Here is a 15114-nt window from a genome sequence, read left to right as displayed (position 1 = left end):
TAATTACAATAAAATTTCCTTAACTTTCCTTGATATGAATTAATTAAGAAAAATTAAATAAAATTTCCTAATAGATCATGTCATGGCCAGCCACCTCATGGAGAGCAAACAAGGCAATTTTCAATCAACAATTAAAATTCCTTATTTGTCTTCAGAAATTTTAAAAAATAAAATTTCCCTTTAAAATCCCTTTGATCCTGTTTGGAAGCTGAGAAAACGAACCTGCCGGTATGACGTGTCTGGAAGGTTGACCACATCCTCATGACCCGGTGGTGATGAGCTGTCCTCTACGTTGACCAGATCGTCAGAAGTCCTCCTCCGGTCAACTGTACCTGCATCCAGCGACCGGGTTGCCCCGGCCTCTAGTACCTCGGTGCTCGAGGCGAATTCCACAGATATATGAGTATCCAGATAATAATAGAAGAGTGCAACAAATGTAAGAGGAACGAGAACGTACCCTGGCCCAGGGGGGCGCCCTCGGATGGAGCGGTGAGCTGGTCCCGGTGAGGTGGATGAATGCAAGTCGGTCGGACAGCCAAATCCGCGGGCGATAACTCGGAATCCAGTGCGGCATGGATCCAAAAGATGGCACGTAGGCCGGGATACCACAACGGCTCGCAGGCCGGAACTCGGAACGCAGGCCGGATAAGCCCAATAACCCACAATGATGATAATGATACAAAAAGTAAAATACCTCGGCGCGATGGCCGGAATTACCCAAATAGTACCAAGCTGTTGCTACCTGGAAGGTGACGATATCTACTAAAGACAGCGGCGGTAGACGCGTGAGGGGGCTGTTGCGGCTGTCGGCGACGGCTATGGCCGCGGGAAAAGGCATCGGTGGCAAAAGGCAGCGGTGGCTGCCGGCAGTGGCTATGGCCGCGGGAGAGGGCAGCGGTGGCTGCCGGCGGCGGCTGTGGCGAGACCCGTGATGTGGGCGGCGGCAAAGAAAGGCCGCGTGTGGGGAGCCTCAACCGGTGGCAGCGACGGCGACGGCATCTGGAGGGGAATGATGGCGACGGCACAACGCCTACGTCGCGAGGAGGAGGAGAGCAACGGAAGCAGTTGCCGGCGAAGGCCGGTTAAGGCCGGCGATGACCCCGGCAAACAGTGCGAGATGGAGGGGAGAGCTCCCCCTCCGTTTTTCTTTCTGGCGGCGGAAAAAACCCCTCTCCTATTCCTCCCCGGCGATGGCGGACACGCACCAAAGGAGCTCCCTCCTGTGCACAGCGACGACCCCCCTTTTTTCCTGCGTGAACCGTGCTTCCCTTATACTCAAAACCCTCCACCTCCCAAATGACGCATATGCCCTTTGACCTCCCATTAATTCCTCCCATGCCACATTCATATCCGGAACACAAGCCTCCCCTTCAAGTCTAGTTGAAGGAGGCGTGAGTCCGACTGACTGGACAAGTCTATCGCCAAGGGCTGAACCGCTCACGATATCAAAATCAAATCGCTGAACCCAAAGTATACTGTCTCCCACGCGATCGCGGATGTCGAAAAATCGATCAAGCGCCGAGCGAGACTGAGTGATATCGAGTAGATGCTCGAGCGACGTGGAGCAAAGCGATCGGCGCGATCGAGCAAACGACCAAGAGATACTGACCAGAAGGCTATGAAGATTATGAGCGAGCTACGAGAAATAATACCAAGACAAATGACCTGATGCCGACCGAGTGACACATTGATGCCGAGTAGACCGAGCGGACAAGCGATGCTGAGTGTGCGACCGTGGAGATGCCGAATGTGAAACAAAAACATCTTTGCAAGCGATGACGATGCTGGGCACACAACACCGAAGATGCTGAACGTATGATCGGAATGATGTCGATCGGACGGATAGATGCCGGGCGAACGATGCCGCGCGATACCGGTCGGACGGCTATGAAAGTGCTGACTGCGCAGCCCATAGGATATCGAACGAACGGTCGTGAAATGTCGACCTGGCAATCGCGTGGTACTGAATAGGACGATGCCGAGTGGATAGAATATCTGAAGCTGGTCCTTGACCAGTGCCGACCGCTCGACCCCGAACGGGGGAGAGAATATCTGAAGCTCTCAACCCCGAACGGGGGAGATAGAATATCTGATAAACTCGTCCATGTAGCGGTCTTCAAGCCGTGGTTTTATAGTCGCCGGTTCGACTCTCGATATTTAACGTCGGAGCTCGACGGTCTTCAAGCCGGGGTTTTAATAGTCGCCGGTTCGACTCTACGGTTTAACGTCTGGGCTAGATGGCCCTAAGGGCTAATTCAAACCCGGCCGATCGGCTCGGGGGTCTTCGCTATCGAGCCTGCAGCTCGGATATAAACCTCCCGGCCGATCGGCTCGGGGGCCTTCGGCTTCGAGCCCTTGGCTCGGCTATAAACCTCCCGGCCGATCGGCTCGGGGGCCTTCGGCTTCGAGCCCCTGGCTCGGATATAAACCTCCCGGCCGATCGGCTTCGAGCCCCTGGCTCGGATATAAACCTCCCGGCCGATCGGCTCGGGGGCCTTCGGCTTCGAGCCCTTGGCTCGGATATAAACCTCCCGGCCGATCGGCTCGGGGGCCTTCGGCTTCGAGCCCTTGGCTCGGATATAAACCTCCCGGCCAATCGGCTCGGGGGCCTTCGGTCCTCGAGCCTGTGGCTCGGATATAAACCTCCCGACCGATTGGCTCGGATATAAACCTCCCGGCCGATCGGCTCGGGGGCCTTCGGCTTTGAGCCCTTGGCTCGGATATAAACCTCCCGGCCAATCGGCTCGGGGACCTTCGGTCCTCGAGCCTGTGGCTCGGATATAAACCTCCCGGCCGATCGGCTCGGGGGCCTTCGGCTTCAAGCCCTTGGCTCGGATATAAACCTCCCGGCCAATCGGCTCGGGGGCCTTCGGTCCTCGAGCCTGTGGCTCGGATATAAACCTCCCGGCCAATCAGCTCGGGGACCTTCGGCTTCGAGCGCTTGGCTCGGATAATAACCTTTCGGGCGAACAGCTCGGGGGCCTTCGGTCCTCGAGCCTGTGGCTCGGATATAAACCTCCCGGCCGATCAGTTCGGGGGCCTTCGGTGATAACTCGACCCCGGACAGGGGAGATAGAATATATGATATGCTGGTCCGTGCAGAGGTCTTCAGCCCGGGAGGTTTATAGTCGCCGGCCCGACTGCGTCCCGACTCTTGGTCGGTCGTCCGGGAGGTTTATAGTCGCCGGCCCGACTCTCGATTTTTAACGACGGTGCTCGTCGGTCTCCAAGTGAGACTACACACCCGGCCGAACGGCTCGGGCCTTCGTCGTCGAGCGCTTGGCTCGGAAAACCGTATACCCGGCCGACCGGCTCGGGCCTTCACATCGAGCGCCTGGCTCATATATAATCCTCCCCGAGGTAGTCTCGGCTAAAATGTACCTGGTCGAGCGGCTCAGGCCTTCGGTCCCTGAGGTAGTACTCAGCTAAAATGTACCTGGCCGAGCGGCTCAGGCCTTCGCTCCCTGAGGTAGTACTCAGCTAAAATGTACCTGGCCGAGCGGCTCAGGCCTTCGGTCCCTGAGGTAGTACTCAGCTAAAATGTACCTGGCCGAGCGGCTCAGGCCTTCGCTCCCTGAGGTTCGCTCCCTGAGGTAGTACTCAGCTAAAATGTACCTGGCCGAGCGGCTCAGGCCTTCGCTCCCTGAGGTAGTACTCAGCTAAAATGTACCTGGCCGAGCGGCTCAGGCCTTCGCTCCCTGAGGTAGTACTCAGCTAAAATGTACCTGGCCGAGCGGCTCAGGCCTTCGCTCCCTGAGGTAGTACTCAGCTAAAATGTACCTGGCCGAGCGGCTCAGGCCTTCGTCATCGAGCCTGTGGCTCGGATATAAACCTCCCGGCCGATCGGCTCGGGGGCCTTCGGTACTCAGCTAAAATGTACCTGGCCGAGCGGCTCAGGCCTTCGCTCCCTGAGGTAGTACTCAGCTAAAATGTACCTGGCCGAGCGGCTCAGGCCTTCGCTCCCTGAGGTAGTACTAAGCTAAAATGTACCTGGCCGAGCGGCTCAGGCCTTCGGGATATCCTTCCCGACCGAACGGCTCGGGATCTTCTATTTCAAGCATCGCTCGTATCCCATACGCAGCCCAGCCAAACGGTTCGGGGTCTTCGGGTTTGAGCCCCTGGCTCGGATATAAACCTCCCGGCCGATCGGCTCGGGGGCCTTCGGCTTCGAGCCCTTGGCTCGGATATAAACCTCCCGGCCGATCGGCTCGGGGGCCTTCGGGACTAGTACAGATCATATAACTAACAGAACAAATAACAGAAAAACTGACCGTGGTCATGAGGATGGCAGAACTATCCGGCGTCGTTCATCTTCACGTTCCAGATCAGGCGCGTTCCCACAGACGGCGCCAATTTGATCCTGTCTGGAAGCTGAGAAAACGAACCTGCCGGTATGACGTGTCTGGAAGGTTGACCACATCCTCATGACCCGGTGTTGATGAGCTGTCCTCTACGTTGACCAGATCGTCAGAAGTCCTCCTCCGGTCAACTGTACCTGCATCCAGCGACCGGGTTGCCCCGGCCTCTAGTACCTCGGTGCTCGAGGCGAATTCCACAGATATATGAGTATCCAGATAATAATAGAAGAGTGCAACAAATGTAAGAGGAACGAGAACGTACCCTGGCCCAGGGGGCGCCCTCGGATGGAGCGGTGAGCTGGTCCCGGTGAGGTGGATGAATGCAAGTCGGTCGGACAGCCAAATCCGCGGGCGATAACTCAGAATCCAGTGCGGCATGGATCCAAAAGATGGCACGTAGGCCAGGATACCACAACGGCTCGCAGGCCGGAACTCGGCACGCAGGCCGGATAAGCCCAATAACCCACAATGATGATAATGATACAAAAAGTAAAATACCTCGGCGCGATGGCCGGAATTACCCAAATAGTACCAAGCTGTGGCTACCTGGAAGGTGACGATATCTACTAAAGACAACGGCAGTAGACGCGTGAGGGGGCTATTGCGGCTGTCGGCGACGGCTGTGGCCGCGGGAGAGGGCAGCGATGGCTGCCGGCAGTGGCTATGGCCGCGGGAGAGGGCAGCGGTGGCTGCCGGCGGCGGCTGTGGCGAGACCCGTGATGTGGGCGGCGGCAAAGAAAGGCCGCGTGTGGGGAGCCTCAACCGGTGGCAGCGGCGGCGACGGCATCTGGAGGGGAATGATGGCGATGGCACAATGCCTACGTCGCGAGGAGGAGGAGAGCAACGGAAGCAGTTGCCGGCGAAGGCCGGTTAAGGCCAGCGATGACCCCGGCAAACAGTGCGAGATGGAGGGGAGAGCTCCCCCTCCGTTTTTCTCTCTGGCGGCGGAAAAAACCCCTCTCCTATTCCTCCCCGGCGATGGCGGACACGCACCAAAGGAGCTCCCTCCTGTGCACAGCGGCGACCCCCCTTTTTTCCTGCGTGAACCGTGCTTCCCTTATACTCAAAACCCTCCACCTCCCAAATGACGCATATGCCCTTTGACCTCCCATTAATTCCTCCCATGCCACATTCATATCCGGAACACCCTTCATGGTTGATAAAAAGAAATTTCTATAATTTTAATTTTTCAACATGTGAATAATTTACAAAGAAGAAAAATAAAATATCCTTCCAATCTACAAATAAGGAAAGAGATTTAATCTCTTTCTTTAATATTTTGTAGAAACTTATAAAAGAGATATTTTAATTTTTAATCTCTCCAATAAATTATATCTTCCACATAAGAAAATTTTAAAATTAAAATTCTTTTTTAATTTAATAGGGTCGACCACCTAAGCTTGGGTTCAAGCTAGGGTCGGCCACCCATGGACCAAGGTTTGGTCGGCCCTAGCTTGATCCTTAAGCTTGCTTGGACGGCCCCTACACCATGGGTATGAAGGTGGGTATAGGTGGGTATAGTACTCTATAACTAAGAGGCTACGATAGGGACCGATAGGAGGAATTGGTTTTGGTCTCCCGATAAAATTAAGCTTCCCGTGTTCGCCCTGAACACACAACTTAATTTTATCAATAATAATTCATTCCACTAAAGAAATATTATTGAACTACCGCACCAATCCCAAATTATATTTTTGGGCTCCTTCTTATTATGAGTGTGTTAGTCTCCCTGTGATTAAGATGTCGAATGTCCACTAATTAAGTGAGTTACTGACAACTCATTTAATTAATATCTTAGTCCAAGAGTAATACCACTCAACCTTATCGTCATGTCGGACTAAGTCCACCTGCAGGGTTTAACATGACAATCCTTATGAGCTTCTCTTGGGGACATTATCAACCTAGATCACTAGGACACAGTTTCCTTTTATAATCAACAACACACACTATAAGTGATATCATTTCCCAACTTATCGGGCTTATTGATTTATCGAACTAAATCTCACCCATTGATAAATTAAAGAAATAAATATCAAATATATGTGCTTGTTATTATATTAGAATTAAGAGCACACACTTCCATAATAACTGAGGTCTTTGTTCCTTTATTAAGTCAGTATAAAAGAAACGACCTCTAATGGTCCTACTCAATATACTCTAAGTGTACTAGTGTAATTATATAGTTAAGATAAACTAATTCCTAATTACACTACGACCTTCCAATGGTTTGTTCCTTTCCATTTTGGTCGTGAGCTACTGTTTATAATTTATAAGGTACTAATAACATTATCTTCTGTATGTGACACCACATACTATGCTATCTACAATATAAATTAATTGAACAATCTACAAATAAATGTAGATAATTTGATCAAATGTGATTCTTTATTCAAAATAAATGTTTACAAAAGCTTAGGCTTTCAGTATACACTCTAACACCAACAATCTCCCCCTTTTTCATGTTTGACAATACCACTTTTAAGTTAGGCTAATCACATAGCCTCAACTCCCTTTATGCCAATATATGAATGATGGTTTCCTTTATTCTTCCCCTTTCCCAGAGGGCAAACTCCCTCTTCAGGTAATGAAGGCCTAACTTAACCACACATTCTCCCCCTATTGGCACACATCAAAAACTCTCCCCCTGAAGAGTTAGCCAACGTTGTGTACAATTTCACTCGTTGTTCACAACACAATAACGAAGGTCCCATACCCTTCATTATTCTTAACGCTTATCCTTGAGCATATACCACTTGGTATATTCATACACGATTCAAATGGAAGTCTTATACCCTTCATTGTCATCAAATGCTCATCCGTGAGCATACACCACTTGAATAATGAAGATATTCACTCTCCATTATATTCAAATGCCCAACCTTGAGCATTTTTGCTAAAGAAGGTTAACCACCTTCCAAGATGTATGTAAAATAGATTTTCATGTCCTTAAAGAGTAACTCTCCCTAAAGACATGCACGTAACTTCTGTCATTGCTCCAACAATGACTTGGAATCCCTAAACCCTTAGGAAACCCAAATTTAGAAGTTTTGAGATTCAAATAATTCAATATTGAAACCAAACCTCAACCTAAACCTCTACTTAGTCTTCCTTGACCAATCCATCCTTGTTTTCATCATGAAAACTCCCCCTAAATGTATACAAATGTGTTTTGAGGGGTTAGGAATGGTTTTATAGACTAAAAGTGATTCAAGATGCTGAAAATAAGCTTTCCCAGCTAAAATCAGCATCCCCAATCGATTAGAGTTGGGTCTCAATCAATTGAACTCTGCTGAATCGATCCACTGATCGATTCAGACTGCGTGGATCGATCGGCTGATCGATCCAGCGAGCTTCTGCTCGCGGGAGAACTCGTCTCAATTGATCGCTCGATCGATTGAGGCACTCCAATCGATCGGGTGATCGATTGGAGTTCTGAAAAATTGAAAACTTATTTCAGTGAATTTCAGAAACTCCCCTAAAATTCTACAAAAATCAAAAATTCATGAAAATTCATGTAGACATTCCTTAGGGCATACTTTATCAAGGAAAAATAGTTTTCTATGAAAATACTTCATATTTTTAAAGATTGACACAAACTTGAAAACTTGTAAAAACTTTAGTGTTTTCTTCTAGTTTGTGTTTAACTTATCAATGATGATTACTATCAAAAGATAGTCTTCACCAAGGTTTTCTAAAAATATTTTTAAAACCATTTTTCAAACCAATATCCAACCATGTTGTTTGGGCTCAATGCACATGACTTGTACATTAGCTTTCCCAATGATTGGAAAATACATAACTATGTGTTTTGATGAATTTAAAACTCAAAAGAATGTACTAGATCAACATCTTGAGTTTTGTTCATCATCCTAACATCTCACTTGTATTTAATGTGTACGAAATCACATACAAGTCACCTTATAGTTCTTAGTGAGATGTAAACTTTGGTTTTGCCCTAATCTAGGGATCATGCATATCTATCTAGGTATTTTGAGGTTAGGAGCATCCACCAAGGATGTCACTTGTTAATGAATGTCATTTGTCCTTAGTTTGCAAGGAATTAAAATAATGCATAATGTGTTATGGCATACATCAAAAAGAAATAATTTTCAAAAGAAAATTTTCCATAACTACATGATGTATGTATGACATGACATGGTATTTTTGTGTTTTTCATAATAAGGCATGAGTGCAAGAATAAATATGATGTCATGACATATGATGGGCAAACAATGCATGAAAAATTAGCATAAATAAACTATACCTAGATTATTTATCTAAGTATCCTAAAACCTTAGCTAACCTAACTTAAATCCTCTTTTAAAGAGTAAAAAAATAAGTTAAGGCTTAAGTTGCCTCTAATTTCCTAAGAACATACCACACTCCCAACTTGGTAGTTCTTATGATTTTCTCAAATGTGCCAAATTAATTTTAAAATCAAACTTCTCACATTATGGCACATCTTACTCTTTCCAAGAGTAAGCCATTAATCCTTATCATTTTCAAAGGTTAACAATAACCTTGAAAATGCTCTTAGAGTATCAACTTCATCATGATTGGATTAACTACCCTTTCAATTTGAGTTGACACTCTCTAACCCATCTAAGGGGTAGAGAAAATGCTCCTAGGAACCCAAAACCTATTGGTGCTCCTTGGATGCTCTAGGTATTCACTAGGGATAACTTCCCTAGATACCTTCCTAGTGACCTTGTTAGGCTTCTTAGAAGCCTTGGTCACTTTTTCTAGGTCAACTCTAGGAATTTCTTCCCTTGTGACTTTCTTTGTAACTTTCTTGGACTTCTTAGAAGTCTTAGTCACGTTTGTTGCAAAAATACTCTTAGGGATAACCTCCCTAGTATTTTTGACTTGACCATTTGACCTAAAGTTGGTTCCATAATTATATGGAACCATATGGTACGAAGGCACATCCTTTTTAGTTTTAGGTTTGTATCTCAAACCTCTATGGCCCTTGGATGACCTTTGTTGTGCTAAACCTAGGTTTTGCTCACTTTGCCCTTTTAGGATACTTTCCATCCTTTTTAGGGTATTTTCTATTTTATCAAGCCTTGACCTCAAGACTTGATTTTCTTCCCATAAATCCCTAGATTTTGATTTTATTTCTAGGCTTATAACTATGGTCTTTAGTGTTATTGCCTAAACTTTTACCTACCTTCCTAACCCTAGGTGTGGTAGTCTTAGCATGGAGAGCCATATGTTTTCCTTTAATGCTATCATGCTCCCTATTTTTATGGTAAATAGCATTAAAATGATAAAAGTTGGAATTAGCATGCTTTTTACCATTATTTAAAGGTGTAGGCTCAATAAATGATACCTTTCGTTTTACCTTGGAGGCTCCCCCTTGAGTTGTGCTTCCTCCTTGAGCCTTGACCGCTTTATTCCCCTTGGAACATTGACTCCAATAGTGCCCCTTTTGATTACAAGAGAAGCACACAATGTGCTCCTTGCTCTTCTTTATTTCGGGAGCGGACTCTTTGAGCTTTGCCTTGCCTTTTTGTATCACTTGGCCCTTTTTCTTGGCCAATTTAGGGCACTTACTATTGCAATGCTCATGTTCCCTACATTCAAAACATATGATATAATTTTTATTTCTAATTGAAATATTTTTACCTTCACATGTAAGGGTGGCATCTTCTCCTTTGGATACGGAGGTAGAAGCTTCTCCTTCTTCTTGATCCGATGTCAACAAAGGTCGCTCCCCCTCAATCCTAGAGGTAGAGGCTTCTTTATCTTCCTCTTGTACATGAAACAAACAGTATGCTCCTTCTTTGCCCTTTTCATTGTATTCCTTTGAAGATGAAGCTTCTTGGACCTCTTCTTCGGAAGTTGAGCATCTCTCAACTTCGGAATCCTCTTCCTTTTGATCTTGCTCCAATGAGTCGCCCTCTTTGGATTTTTCTTGATCTTGTACAGTGGAGGGGATCTCATGAATCGTTGCCAATTTGCTCCAAAGCTCCTTGGCATCCTTGAATTCTCCAACTTTCTCCAAAATGTGGCTAGGCAATAGATTGACCAAAAGCTTGGTCACTTTTGTTGGTGCAACCTTAGGTCAAGGTTGACCTGGTTGACCCGACTCGAGTTGACCTGACTCGAGTTGTATTTTGATGTTTGACGAAAACAGAAGAGTTGTATTTTGATGGGAGATTGTTGGTGCAACCTTAGGTCAAGATTGACCTGGTTGACCTGACTCAAGTTGTATCTTGATGTTTGACAAGAACAGAAACTTGGGAGGTTGTGGGTGCAACCCTTGGTCAAGGTTGACCTGATTGACCCGAGGTGAGTTGACCTGACTCGGAAAAGTCCAAGTATGGAGACTTGGCACGGAAAAGTCCAAGCAGGGAGCTTGGCACGGGAAAAGTCCAGGTATGGAGACTTGGCACGGAGAAGTCCAAGCAGGGAGTTTGGCATGGGAGCTTGGCATGGAAGCTTGGCATGCGAAGTCGGAGAGAGCTCGGTAGCTCGGTAGCTCGGTAGCTTGGTAGCTCGGTAGCTCGGTAGCTCGCTCTCCGGACTAGGTCAGAGAGGGCTCGGTAGCTCGTTCTCTGGATCGGATGAAGTCGAAGAGGGCTCGGTAGCTCGTTCTCTGAACGAAGTCAGAGAGAGCTCGGTAGCTCAGTAGCTCGGTAGCTCGGTAGCTCGGTAGCTCTGACTATGGTCAGAGAGGGCTCGGGAGCTCGTTCTCTGGACCGGATATGGAAAGTCCTGGTGAGTGAAGCCAGGCAGACGGATAAGTCCTGGTAAGTGAAGCCAGGCAGTGGGAAAGTCCTGGTGAGTGAAGCCAGGCAGACGGATAAGTCCTGGTGAGTGAAGCCAGGCAGTGGGAAAGTCCTGGTGAGTGAAGCCAGGCTGTGGGAAAGTCCTGGTGAGTGAAGCCGGGCAGATTGGAAATCCTGGTGAGTGAAGCCAGGTGAAAACCCTAGTGAGTGAAGCTAGGTGAAAGTCCTGGTGAGTGAAACCGGGCAAGGGAAAATCCAGATGGATCAAGGGTGATCGGACATCTGGTGTTGAGAAGGTCAAGTAGGTCAAGGGAGTGACTGGATACTTGACACGAAGAGAAAAGTTCAAGTGGGTCAAAGGGATTGACCGGACACTTGGTGGGGAGTCTTAGCAGGTCAAGGGAGTGACCGGATGCTAAGCATGATGTACCAACAGGTCAAGGTTGACCGGATGTTGGTTTAGAAGGTTTGGGACTTGGTTTGGGCAAAAACCAAGCTCTGGATCGATCTGGGGACCGATCCAGTGATACGGCTGATCGGTCTGGTGACCGATCAGTAATCAAACAGAATGCTTCTGTGGATCATCTGATCGGTCTGAAGACCGATCAGGAAGCAAACAGAAGAGAAGAAGGAGAAAGGTTGATCGGTCCAAGGGACCGATCAGACTCCTCCTGGACCGATCAGGACATAGCCTGATCGGTCCAGGCTTAGCCTGATCGGTCCCCAAGACCGATCAGGGACAGTGTGGACCAATCAGGTTGGAGACTGATCGATCCAGGACTAGCCGTTGTGACTCAACGGCTAGGTTATTTCGGGCTTCTGTGTTCTGGTCTTTTTGCTTGCAGGTTCGCAAGTTGGCTCAGGATATCAGAGGTTATAAGAAGGAGTTCAAGGGCTTCTACAGTGGCTTGCTCTTACACTTCTACTTCACCGAAGCTTCTGCTTCTCCTTGAACTTCTTCTTGCTTCTGCAAGTGTTGTGCTAGAGCTTTTGTTAAGCTCGCTTCCGAAGCTTCGCGTGAGCTTCCTCGACTTCTTCGACTGGGTTCCTGCTGTTGTAGGCATCGCTTGAAGCTACTGCTTCATCCAGTCGACAAGAAGGCAAGCTAGGGTTATTACATCTTTGTATTGTACTTAGTTTCTTGCTGTATTCTTGTACTCCTGTTTATCTTGCTGTTGCAAGACATTGTGGCGAGGTTTCTCCACCCAGAAGGAGTGATTATTAGCCGGGTTTCCGGGGACTCATCCACCGACGGATTGATAGGCTTCGTCCACCTTACAGACACGCCGAGGAGTAGGAGTTTCATCTCCGAACCTCGTTACATCCATCGAGTTTGAGGTTTGTCTTTTTCCTTTGCGTTTCTATTTAGTTATTTCCGCTGCGCTAACCCTAATCGTAGGAAGAAACGAAAGAATTTGGGGCGGCTATTCACACCCCCCTCTCTAGCCGCGATCATCGGTCCTAACAAGTGGTATCAGAGCGAGGTTGCTCTTCATCGGATTAACACCCGGGGGAGCACAAGCTAGAGAATGGATCGACTCGGAGAAGACATCACGATTCCACCCTTCTACGAGTGCTGCGACTTCGCGTATTGGAAGGTAAGAATGAAGTATTTTCTTATGACTAACCTAGCAAATTGGAATTGTGTACAAGTAGGTTTTATTCCTCCGGTGGATAAAAAGGGAGAACTTCTCAAGAAAAAGAAGTGGACAAAAGAACAAATCCACCAATCCACAATCAACGACGAGCCCGGATTGCCAGAAGGTTTAATCGCCGACTGTGCACAAGAGCTATGGTCTGATTGAGCCATGTGGGTACAATATTGACCTCGAACAAAGAAAGTGGGGGCTCCTATGTTCGGATCAAGAGGACCAGACACCAGGCAGAAAGTCCTAGTTGCGACTAGGCAAGGAAGTCCTAGTAGGTCGGGTGGACCGAGGGGCAGGAAGACCTGGTGGGTCGAGGATCGGACGTGGGAAGCCTATGGTCCTTTGTTTGAGGGGGGGATTGTTGGGGTTGCAAGGTTGCAAACATAGTCCCATATTGGAAACACATGAGAAAGATCATGGGTTTATAAGAGAAAAGATATCTCCATTGGCATGAGGCCTTTTGGGGAGAGCCCAAGAGCAAAGCCATGAGGGCCCAAGCCCAAAGTGGACAATATCATACCATTGTGGAGATATCTAAATTCTTTTCGACCTAACAAGTGGTATCAGAGCGAGGTTGCTCTTCGTCGGATTAACACCCGGGGGAGCACAAGCTAGAGAATGGATCGACTCGGAGAAGACATCACGATTCCACCCTTCTACAAGTGCTACGACTTCGCGTATTGGAAGGTAAGAATGAAGTATTTTCTTATGACTAACCTAGCAAATTGGAATTGTGTACAAGTAGGTTTTATTCCTCCGGTGAATAAAAAGGGAGAACTTCTCAAGAAAAAGAAGTGGACAAAAGAACAAATCCACCAATCCACAATCAACGATGAGGTAACGAAAATCCTTGAATTTTCATTACCTAGTGATATCTTGTGTAAGATAGGTGGATACAGCAATGCCAAGGAGTTGTGGAACAACCTGGCTAAGTTCCATGAGGAGAGCTCCAATTCAAGTCATGAAGAGGAGTCAAGTGAGCCAAGGAGTTCACATCATGGAGGGATGGAATTAGAAGTTGAGGGCCACTCAACATCTAAAGAAGAAGAGGAGGAGAGTGCATCTTCAAGTTCGAAGCAAGGAGAAGAAGCTTCTACCTCCAGAAGGGATGAAGAAGAAAGTCTTCATCCATCCTCAACCCTAGGTAACTCAAGCATTTCAATTTCAAATAAATTACACATAATGTGCTTTGAGTGTAGGGAGTATGGACATTACAAGAGTAAGTGTCCAAAGAGGGTTAGAAAGACTCCACCGGCGCCAAAGATCAAGGAAGCCGGAGTCCTGATACGCAAGAGCAAGGAGCACGTGGTGTGCTTCCAATGCAAGCGAAAGGGACACTATAGGAGCCAATGTCCGAGGGGGAGGCAACCTCACAAGGACAAGAAACCAAGCACATCGATAGGGGGAGCTAAGGCAAACCCTAAGGTAACCTTTAAGGCTCATTATTGCAATTCTAATAAGACACATGCTAGTAGTTTTATTGCAATTGCTAATAATGATAAGCATGTTAATTATAGGAATCAATATATGTGCTTAGGTGCCAAGTATGTTAGTCTAGGTAAGGACAACACTAGAAATACCAACCCTAGGGTTAATTCATCTAAGGTTAAGGAAAATCTAGGTAGAAACCCCAAAACAACTAGACACATGCCTAGGAATACCTCAAAGGAAAATGAAAAATTAAAATTTGAGGTATTAGAGAAGGAGAATCAAGTCTTGAGGTCAAGACTTGATACTTTGGAAAAGGCTCTTAAGAACTTGGAGAAGTTCTCTCTAGGGTTTAAGGGTCAAAAACCAATGTCGAAGGACAAGAAAGGTTTGGGTCACAAACCTAAGTCCCAAATGGTCAAGCCCACTTATCACAATGTTCCATTCGATTATGGAACAAAATCTAGGGCTAGGAAGACCATCACCAAGGTCACAAGGGGAGTCACCCCTAGAGTTGATCTTGATGAGTCCCAAATGACCAAGGCTTCAAAGCCTAGAAGGGTCATTAGGAGGGTTGCTAGGGAAGTCATCCCTAGTGAATATTTAGTGAATCCAATGAGCTCCAATAGGTATTGGGTTCCTAGGAGCGTGATTTCATCACGCTAGATGAGTTAGGGTGTGCCAACCTTACTTGAATAGGTAGTTAACCTAATCATGGCAAAATGTGGCACTTTAGGAATTTTCAAGGTGTAATCAAGCCTTGAAAATGAAATTAAAAATTATTCCTAAGGTGATTAGGATGTGCCAACCATATTTGAGGAATTTTCTAGAATCAATCTAGTTGGCACATAGTGATCTAAAAGTCTTGAAGATATGATTTTAGGTCTATTACACTTAGGAATATAGAATTTATGGCAAAATGATCAAAATTATCAAAAATGGCAA

Source organism: Zingiber officinale, chromosome 9B, assembly GCF_018446385.1.
Source record: "Zingiber officinale cultivar Zhangliang chromosome 9B, Zo_v1.1, whole genome shotgun sequence".
Lineage (NCBI taxonomy): Eukaryota > Viridiplantae > Streptophyta > Magnoliopsida > Zingiberales > Zingiberaceae > Zingiber > Zingiber officinale.
This window is presented reverse-complemented; position numbering follows the sequence as displayed.